Source organism: Taeniopygia guttata, chromosome 1 (assembly GCF_048771995.1).
Source record: "Taeniopygia guttata chromosome 1, bTaeGut7.mat, whole genome shotgun sequence".
NCBI classification, from domain to species: domain Eukaryota; kingdom Metazoa; phylum Chordata; class Aves; order Passeriformes; family Estrildidae; genus Taeniopygia; species Taeniopygia guttata.
Genome location: NC_133024.1, coordinates 1,154,592 through 1,165,124, shown reverse-complemented (window position 1 = coordinate 1,165,124; position 10,533 = coordinate 1,154,592).

The following is a 10,533-nucleotide window of genomic DNA, read 5'->3' as shown; positions in this document are numbered from 1 at the left end:
TGACTTAGCCTCCTCATTGGAAATAAGAGGTGCACAGGTTTGGACTGGGACATTTGCTTCATAGCAGCTCATTCAGGGCTGTGTTTCAGATTTGTGGCCAAAACAGAGTTGAGAGCACGCTAATGTTTTAGTTACAGCTGATCAGTGTTTATACAGCAGCTTATACAGCTTTTCTGCTCCCCAGCCTGCCCTGCCCAGGAGTGAGTGTCAGCAGCTGGGAGGGGGCACAGCCAGGACATCCAGCTCCAACTCACCACAGGGATGTCCCACACTGCTGCTGCTGTGCCTCCAACACGTGGGCACCAAGGAGAGCCAGTTCCACCTCCCCTCTCACAGGTGGAGGTGCACCCTTGCTGCCCAGGGAGATGTGCTCACATCTAAAATGGAATACTTTCCTGGGGAAGAAAAAAAAGATTTGCTGCAGGGGAAGTGGCCAGAGCAGCCCTGTGCGAAGCCTCAAGGCTCTGGTGAGCCAGTCACCTTGGAAAAACATCCCAGCTATTTGAGAGTGAGGAGCAGTGTTGGAAGTTAATTACAATGGTGGGGAAATTGTCCTGGTTTGTTTGGTGCAAGCTTTATGCACACTAATTATTTGCTTGGCTGGAGGTTTTGGGTGTTAAAAGTAAAGGGAGATTGTATTTTTGAGTGCCAGATGAGGCAAAGGCCCTCTTGACAACTTAGGTGTCACTAGGGCAAGGAAGCAGCAGGAAGACCACCACTTTATAGATCAAATCAAATTTTTATCATTGATCAGTTTTCTACCATTTGTTTTTTCATTGAACCTAATTGCATTACTTTGCATTTATCCTTGGGTAAGGCAAAGTTTAAAAGTAGGTAAGATTTGATTTAAGAAAAATTAGGTCAGGCAAGGAGGTTGAAAGGCTTTAATTACAGCCTTGTCTAACCAACTGACTAGTTTTGTTCACCCTCTGCACTTGCTGTAACCTCTCAGAAACACAAGGAAGGCCCTCCACACCCTTCTACAGCCAGTCAAAAAACCTCACCTCCCTTCACATCCCCACAAGGCTCTCAGGATTTCACCACATCAGATCTCAAACCACCACCCAGCTCCAGCAGGCTTCAGTGCTCCTCCAGCCAGCATCCCTTTGCCTTGCTGGGCCAATCTCCAGCACAGCCCCCTCACCATGCAGTCCGGAGAAGTGACTGCAGCACAGCAGCCAGCTGCTTTTACCCATCACATTCCTCCCCAGGCTGCTGCTCTTCCATCCCCAGGCTGCAGGGTTTGTGTCTCTTAATGGGACCCCGGAGTTATCCACGGGATCAAACCTGTGAGCAGACGTTGAAGGGGTCCAGGTTAAAAAGAACCCCTTGAAAAGGAAGTGCATGGGAAGAGTCATTGAGACCATTCAACACCTGGCAAAGCCAAGGAGGTGGCAATCAGTGGGAGTGGGCATGAGGAAGGATGGGGCAAACCTCGTGTCTCAACCTTTATCCCTGGAGGAGTCAGAGCTGGGGTCCATTCCCACCACTTCCTGATGCCCTCTGTCCTGCAGAAGCTGGCACCAGTGCTTGGAACCCTTGGATGGATCAGTTCAAGCCCTCCTTGGTGGGGACAGGTCTTCCACTAGGGGCTGGGCACTCTGTTCAGAGAAGCAGCCTTTAGGAAAACAAGATTATTTTTTTCCCCAACCATGTGCTGGCACCTTGCCACCATGTCCTTCCCCAAAACGACCCGTTCTTGAACCACCCCAACAGCAGCACCCACAAGAAGCTGTGTGCGACCCCCACGGGGACAGCACTGGAGCTGGACTGCTGCAAAGGAAGAGGACAAGCCCCAGCACCCAGCAGCCAAGAGAGAGGGTGCTGCTGGCACCCAGCACCCAGCAGCCCTTCCCAGAGATGGAGAGGGGACATGGCAGAGCCTCTGCATCCCCCACGCTGCCCAGCACTGAGCTGTGCTCTCTGTGGCTTCTCCTGGGAGAGGACTCCCCTACTTCATCCCTGCCACAGAGGTGACAGCTGATGTATAAAGAAATGTCAGGAAAGCATCTGAGGCCCCCCATGCCCCCAGGATGGCCGTGCCAGTGCCACTCCCAGTGCTGTAAAATGGATGTGACTGAAATGGAGAGGAGATCACAGCTCCCCTTTGCCCACTGCAGAAAAACATCTCTTCCTTTCCAGACAGGAATGAGCCAGTGTGGGGCAGGGCCATCAAAAATCCCCGCACGGCTTGCAGTTACCAGCACAGCTCTGTTGCCTGCTCCTGGAGCCAGCACTGATGCTGGGGTGTTTCCCACCTCTCAGGCCCAGACAGCTAGCAGGCCCACCACCCACTCCCTCCTGAAGGGAGGGCTTGTTCCCTGCTGGGAGCATGAGCTGGCTCTACGTGCATTGACACGCCTGCTGATAGCACCAGAGTCACTCTTCCAAAATCCCTGTGCCAGAGACACCGGGAGTCTGCTGTGATGATTAACACAAACTCAATTCCCATCATGCAGACTTCTATCCCCGTGCCTGCCTCAGGAATTGGCACACAGCTCCAGGCTGGGCTGTGTGTCATGATGAGTTTTCCCTCGCAGAACTAACAGGATGGTTTTGTGTTTTGGCCCTCCCCATGCACTCATGCACACATTTCCATGGACAGCTTTGCAAGAGAGCACCTTGGGGTCTGAGAGCATCCCAGGCAAGCTCCTGCATGGACACGGGAAGTGCTTTGCTGCTCCTCTGAGATTAGGAAAGGGGAAGGCAAGAGAAGATTTTAAGAATGAGTCTGTGCTTTCCCCACCAATGAAGATCTCTTTCACTGGCACCGTGCTCTCTCCCCCTCCAAAACAAGGCTTGGCTCACCAGAAAGCAAAGCAAAGCAATGAGGGAAACGTGGCAGAGGAGCATAGCAGCAGGGAGTGCCAGGCTGGGGCCTGGCAGGGCAGAGGAGAGCAAGCTGAGCCATGCCACCAGGAGCCCCCAGGTTCCCATCACCTCCCACCCGCTCCCAAAGGAGCTCTCTCCCCACGGTGCCAGCGCCTCTCCCCCACGCCTGCCCCTCCTGCTCCTCACCCATCCCAGCTCACAGCATGCCAAGGCACACAGGCACTGGGCTGCAGCCAAACACACATTTTTTTGAGCCAATTCATCATCTTCTGCTCAGCAGCTCAGTCTCCACCTCTGCAGCTGAATGATCAGTCTCACAGCCCAGCCTCACCCCAGCCAGCACCAGCACCTATGGAAAGGGCACCCTATCCTGATGCTCCAGGGTTGCTTTCAAGGCCGTTGTGTATCATACAATCAAAATGACCAGGTATTTCCAAATCTGCTTAGTAGGGCCTTATTTTCTTGTTAGTGTGTGTCTTGTGGAGAAAAAGCAAAAAGCCGTCTGTAACACAGCTGGAGAGCAGTGAATGTGCTGTGAGAGTGCTGCAGCTGTCACCTCTGTCAGAGCCAAGCAGGAATTCCTCACCCACTCCCACACGTGCTGCCAAGGTGCCATTACACCACGCACCAACAGAGGCTGGTGGTGTTGGAAACAGGGTACAAGGAAGGCTACAAGAGCTGCAGGGTCTCTCTACATTGCTTTTTCCCTAAGGCACCCCCACTTGGCATGAAGTTTCCAGCTGGGCTGACCCACTTGGAAGCTGAACTTCTGTTTAGCAAGAGAATAGGCCTAACACAAACTTCCCCACGGCTTTATGATAAGGACATGACAGTCAGGAGCCACACCTAAGGAAGCTCTTCCCGGTTGCAGCCTGCAAGGTCTCTGCCAGCCTCGGCAGAAGATGATGGTTTTGGGCAGAGAGGGGCTGTGCCATCCCCTCCACAGCAGCTTACTGGGATGCTCCTGGCAACAGCCACCTCCCATCTCCTGGGGTACCACAGGGAGAGCTGGGCACCACACTCACCCTCAGGCACGTTTCTTCACAGAGAGAGCAATTTTCACACGGACACCTTGAGAGTCTGCTGAGATTTATTGTTGAGACATTGTGCAAGAGGCCCTGTGAGCTGTGGCAGGAGCTGGCAGCTGCCATGGCGCTATGGAAAGGAAATCAGAAATCTGTGTCCCTCATCTGAGATATCACAGTGTTTCTATACATTATGTTATGCACCTGATGTGTTTTGAAGGGACAAGCCACTGGCGCACATCCTGGTGATGCGAGATGCTATCACTTCATTAAGAGAAAGACTGAAGATAGGCAGATATGGACATGCAGGGAATATCTTGCTAAAAAAAAGCAAGGGGGGGATAAGGTACAACATTCTGTGGGAAACAGTCTCCCACAGGAAGAAGTAGAGGTTTCTTTTAAGTGGGTTTATTCCTTTTCTCAACATTACAAGAATTTTGTTTTAAAGGAATGGTGTTTCACCTGCAAAACCAGAGTTCATTTTATCTCCTCCCACTCCTCATTAATTAACCTCAAAGAACGTTTTTATACTAAAGAGATACAATATTAGTTAAACTAATGACTTACACAGACAGAATCATTCCCGTAATCTTGCCGAATGCTCGGAGCAAGCAGACGGGTCCTGAGAACAGCCTGAATGAACAAAGGCTGCTTGGCAGATGGCTCCCCAGGACCAGCAAACCACCCTGGCCTCAGCAGCCTCTGTCAGCTGCATCGATGAGGCCATGAAGACGTGGCACAGCAAAGAAAACACTCCTGCCTAAACACAGACAGCAGCTGGAAATCTTCGTGCTCCAGTTTTGGGAAAGAAAGGGCAGCACTATGGAAATTGCTGGCCCCTGTGCTGAAAGGCAGGATGGCTGCTCTAGACAAAGCCTCGTGTGCAGGGTGGGCAGGAGGGTGAGCTGCAGGCTGTGCCAGCTTTCAGTGTGGGTGCAGAGAGAGGCACAGGGGCTGCAGGACTGCTGGGAATGGCACATGAGGGAGAGAAGCAGGAACTCGACATTTCACCAACGGGTTACGACCAGAGGAACTTGAAAAAGAGACTAAGGTGGGAGAATAGATTCATTCTAGGCTCATGAACAAGGTTTATCTGGTTTTAGGTTTGACCACTTTTCCTTCCTCTTCTAGTCGCCTAAGTTTCAATTTGCTTTTTCCACAGCCAACACTTTAGTAGCAGCCAACAAAAAAGGAAATGTGCTGGTGGTGCTACAAAGGAAAGCTGGTAGGACTTGCAGAAGTCAGCAGTCAGGAGAGAAGATGTGATGCTGGAAATGGATTCAGTTCTGGAACAGCAGCACAGAGCACAATGCAGAGTGGTGATGGGCACTGGTGCTGTAGCAAACTGGCAAGCCTAAGCTCCACAGAGGTGGAACACTCCAAGGCACCAGGAGAGGCAGGATCTGACTGCCCAGCAAAGACACAGGGCTCCAAGTAGGAGCCTGAGCAGAAAATGTTGGAAAGGCCACATTGGATGGGGCTTTGAGCACCTTTGTCTAGTGGAAGTTGTTCTTGCCTATGGCCCAGGGGCTGGAACTAGATAATCTTAAAAGTCCCTTCCAACCCATAGCATTCCATAATTCTATGGTAAGCAAGTACCAGAGCTAGATGTGGTGGACTGAATACAATAAGATAGAGGCTTCTGAGAGCTGCTCAAGAAAAGGGTCACAAAGAGTCATTGGAACTAGTCTTGAGGAAAAAACATTCTCAAAATGAAGTTTTTCAACAAAGGAGAAAGTTGCAAAGTGCACCCCACCAAAGGAATAAGGACAGCAGCAGAGAGAAGAAACCAAAACCATTCTCAAAGCGAGAAATAAGAGGGAGAGGGGAAAGTGGGCAGACAGATCAAAGAATGCATAAAAGCAAACAGAGAAGAGAAATTAAAAAAATAAAATAAATTGATCAACACTCTCCAGTGCCCAAAAAAGGCAGGTAGGATGTAGGTTGTGAAAGAACAAGGCAAGAAGGACCTGGTGGCCAGGGGGCTGCAGTAGGACCATGAATGTAACAGGAAAGAACTGGAAAGATGTTCCATAGTATCAATGGAAGATACCAGTGGATGGGGAAGCAGGAGTAGGAGAAGATGGGAGAATGGCCAAGACAAGCCAGAAGCAAAGCTAATGGATTTAACAAAGGCAGAGAAGAGTCCCTACTAGTATGGCAACCCTAATTAAGAGGATATAGCATCTAGGTATGATGGCAGCAAATAATTAAAGGTTGTTAGGAGGAAGTAATTTAAGGCTAATAAGAGACAGTAATTTATCAGAAGCCAGCAAGAATAAAGAGTTCAGGAGCAGTAAATTCAACAATGGAGTAAAAATAAACAGGCAGAGCAAGAACCAGAGCCACCAGCATGATAACAAGGACAATGCCACAGCAGAGCATAAAGTCTGTACACAAGTGGTGAGTGGCTGATAGAGTCCCAGATGGAGCTGTCAGGCCTCCTCCCTCTCCTTATTCAAATGTTCCCTGAACACCCATCTGCGCCAGGAGGCCTTTGGGGAGATATCAAGCCAGTGATCAGGGAAGACGCATCTTTTTGAAGTGGGGCCCCTGTTGCACTTGTCCCTGCACCCAACATCTCAAACAAGAGCTCTTGAGGCAGAGGTTGTCACAAGACCCACACCACGTATGGGGAGGACAGGGTGGGAACAACACAGGGTTGGAGGAGGGTGGCAGCCACCAGTAGATCCCTGAAGGAAAGTGCCATTGCTGGGCTTGCAGAGGGAAGGGCAAGGGTCTTCATAGCACGGCGTGACAATCGAGCTCCTGCCCCGGGAGCAAAGGGCCATCCTCCCGTGGGAGCAGGGAAACAGGAGTCCAGGCATCAGCCTGGGAGCAGGGAGGCAGGAGGAGCAGGCTACCCTCCCCACAGCTCTTGCTGCATCTTTACAGCACCTTCCTAGAAAGCACATGGAGCCTGGTGTCCCTGCTCTGTCACGCTCACACAAACAGGAGATGACTGCTACTGTCCCTGCAGCAAGGATACCCCTCACTCACTCCTGCCCAGTGTCCAAACCAGCCAGTCAGGAGTGCACACCCATTATCCCACTGCTCTCCACACCCAAGCCAGTCCCCGTGCTGAGCCCAGCCTGCTCCAGAGGCAGCGAGGGGCAGCCAGGTTTGCTGCAGAGCTCCCTCCCATCGCTGTCCCCAGCCCCAGCTGCTCTGCCAGCTGGGGACACGAGGCATGGGGAGAAGGGCCCCCGTGGAATCCACCTCGAGACAGGGAGCGTGGGAAAGAGGCGAACGACATTCATGTTCATCAGAAGGCAGATAAAACCACTGCAATAATAAAATTTCATTATGACAGCTAAGGAAGAAGAAACAAAAATTCTTTGTTTACTGTGTCTATAATAAAGTACAAAGGTACCTGCCTTTGCACTACTGGCTGCACAGACAGGTTTCAGCCCTGGGTGAGGACCAGAACCTGCTGGTGTATTGTATGTTGGTTTCCAGGTGGCAGATCCACCCTTTGCAGTGTTAACTCAACACTCTGTGACACAAGGTACATGCAAAACACCTTTCCTGGGGTACTTCTCCTTATGGTAAAGGAGAGACAGATGGCAAGACTTACCATTTCACACAAATGTCAAATTGTATAGCTTTATCAAGAAAGAGGGAGAATATTAGGGACCTCACCAAGAGCCAAGGAATGTGCTTCATCCTCATTAGGCATGGGAGAGTCTACACTGGCAGTCGTTCTCAGGACAGAAAACCATTAGAAACCAAATTTTTATTCTTCATAGTGCTTTGGTTTTCACTAGTGCATTCAATTTGCAAATTCAAGAGAATAGCATGAGAAAAGTTTCTATTTTTAACAAAAGAAGGTAAAAACTTCTAAAGTAATGAATTACTCCTGGATAAAAAGATTCATCTGCTTGAAAGAGTTTTGCTGCCTTATGTACTCCCACACAATACATTTTACATACTTACATTTTGCATGCATATATATACATACAATTCTCCTACAGCATACAAAAATAAATTGATCCATATTATAAACTTACTCTACATATGCATGTATTTTATTCACAGACATGTGTGAGAAAGTTTGAGAAAATGAATAATCATACCAGCCTGAGACTAGAGCCAGAGGCTAGAAGAGAAGTGGATAAAAACTGTGTAAAAATACAAATGAGAAAATAAGCAGTAAAGCATCCTGTCCTATCTGCTAATTTTTAAATACTTTCTTTTTCCCTCCCATGTTTATTTTTGTTAAGAGGTCCATCCATCCCAAGCACCAAAGCAGCTGACTCAGTGGCATCGTTACTTCCTGATGGGTTATCCATGTCCTGAGCTCGATCTCCACTCTTCTATCCCAAGAGGAAGACTTGTTTCATATAGCTCCATCAAAGCATTCATGGTCATGTCTCAAGCACCATTAAAACCTCAAACCACCAAGACAAATGCTTATTCCTCAATTTGACTTATCTCCCCTTTAATTTTTTAAGAAATCCATTAATGACCAACAATATTTCATGACCAGCTTTTCAAAATGTCTTTATATGATTTTGCCTCACTTTAAAAAGGTTTCCTAGTTTTGACTCAGGTGTTTACAAAACACAGTGAGTCTAGAGTCATGGGTCTAACTCAGAGTTCCCTGCCATGGTAGCATACTCAATTTGCTCTGGTGCATATTTTCCTAGTCTGGGTCTGCTTTTTCTCTTCCTGTTCCAGCAATAAGGGCTTAGAAATGTTAAATTCTTCAGGCGAAAAAGCTCATTTTGGAGGCATTGTCCAACGGCTCTTCCAAAGTGCCCGGTAATCCTAGCAGTGAGCAAAGCAGCATCACAGGCAGGGTCTCCAAAGTGAGCACGCAAAACACATGAACTCAACACGAATGACCAATAGATCAGTCACTACTCATTGTGTTATCTGACAAATTTAGAAAGAGCAGACATCTAGAAGGGTAACTGCAAGCCTGCACAGCCTTTGGATGGAACTCCTCCTGTGGTTCTTTGAATCTCTTCAGACGCGCTTCTTTCCTTCTCCCTGCTTTGGGTTTCTTATCTAGTCGATGGGACTAGTGATTACCACTGGCTTTTGAAGCCAGATGGAAAGCTACTGATGAATAATGATAATAGCATGCTACTATCTTGATGGTCTTTCTCAAACTGCTCCTAAAACACTTCCCCTCAAAATGAGCATGGGCTGTCACTGGTGACCCAGTTCTTACTCCTACACCACACATCCAGCTGCAGCACAGTGCAAAGGACACCGTGAGCATCTCTGGGGATTTTTCATCACTGTGACTTCAAACTTCCAATTCTTCTTACAGAAATGCCAAATTTATTGGCATCACTTACTGGGATGTTTGTAGTGGAGTGAAAGTCCTTGTGGGCAAGGACCTGTGTTCTGCCTGTGGATAAACAACAAAATGTACATGCTCAGCTCTTTAGGGTTTATTGGCTAGCCATGAATAGCAACGTTTACTGAGTCCTTGTCCTTTTTTATGGCAAGCCTGGCTCAGAAGATTATGGGGCAGCCCTGGGCCTTCCTACAAAAGCCTCAAGAGAGACTGAAGGCTGTCCTAAGGAGCCATGGACTGAAATAACCCAAGTTCTATCTCTCTCCCAGGCTGAGTCAGTGGAGAGTACTCAGCACTGCTGAAGAAATGTGTTATTTGGGGCCAACACACAACATTTGATACCATGACCTACCCTAGAAAAAGATGGTACCCACTGAGGTACCAACACGTCACCTGTGTGGCCCAGATCATCTGAACAGAACTACAAGCCTGAATTAGGCACATACAAAAGTACCTCTGCACTGCATCCACAAGACAGTTCACTCACTCTTCAGTCTGCCTTGCAGCCCAGACACATCTACAGAAGCAATGTGCAACTTCTTTCAAATTCCTGCTCCCCCTTCTAAACCTAAAGCACCACCTTAGTCATCTTTCCCTCAGGCTCCTGACCAGCAAAGGGGGAGGGAAAAATTTCACCAAAAACTAAGGGGAAAAACACGGGAAGTATAGGTTGGTTAGTACAGCAATCACTTTCTCAAAACAGCTTAGATTACATTTTCAGAGCTAAGGGTAAGGATTATCAGGTAAAACAAAGATTTATTAAAGCAGTCCCAATCACAAAAGCTGGAAACAGACAGTAAGAAAACACAGTTCATGATATTTTACTCTTCTCCAGCAAGACTGAGATAGGTACCTGGAGAAGAAACCAACATCTAAATTCCACTATTACAAGAGAGACAACCTCAGGTTGTCATCCTCAAGGACTTCTGCACTAATGTGATTCCCAATTCCATTAGGGCTGCATTGAGATTTTTTGCTATCAGGAAGCAGATCTAAAGAAATACTGCCAAGAACAGTCAGAAATTTTGCCAGGAAAAGAGCTGACCATATAGGCTCTGTGTACACATGAGCATTTCCTCCCAAGCAATCAGTATCTCAGGCCAAGAATATCACCAAACACGCAGGAAAAGCAATAGATAACAATAGAAAGATTTGAATGCATTGAAATACCAGGTCAATTTTTGGCAGATACTTAATTGCTGAAACCTGTTTTAATCTTTACATGTTCACTGCACTTTAATGAGCCTCAGCTCTTACCTTACACAGAAGAGCATATCTATTTTTAAAAGAAAGGCAACCAGACAAGCACAGTGTCAGGTAAGAACAAGCAGTTGGTGTTGTATCCTCACAGTCAGTTCCACCACA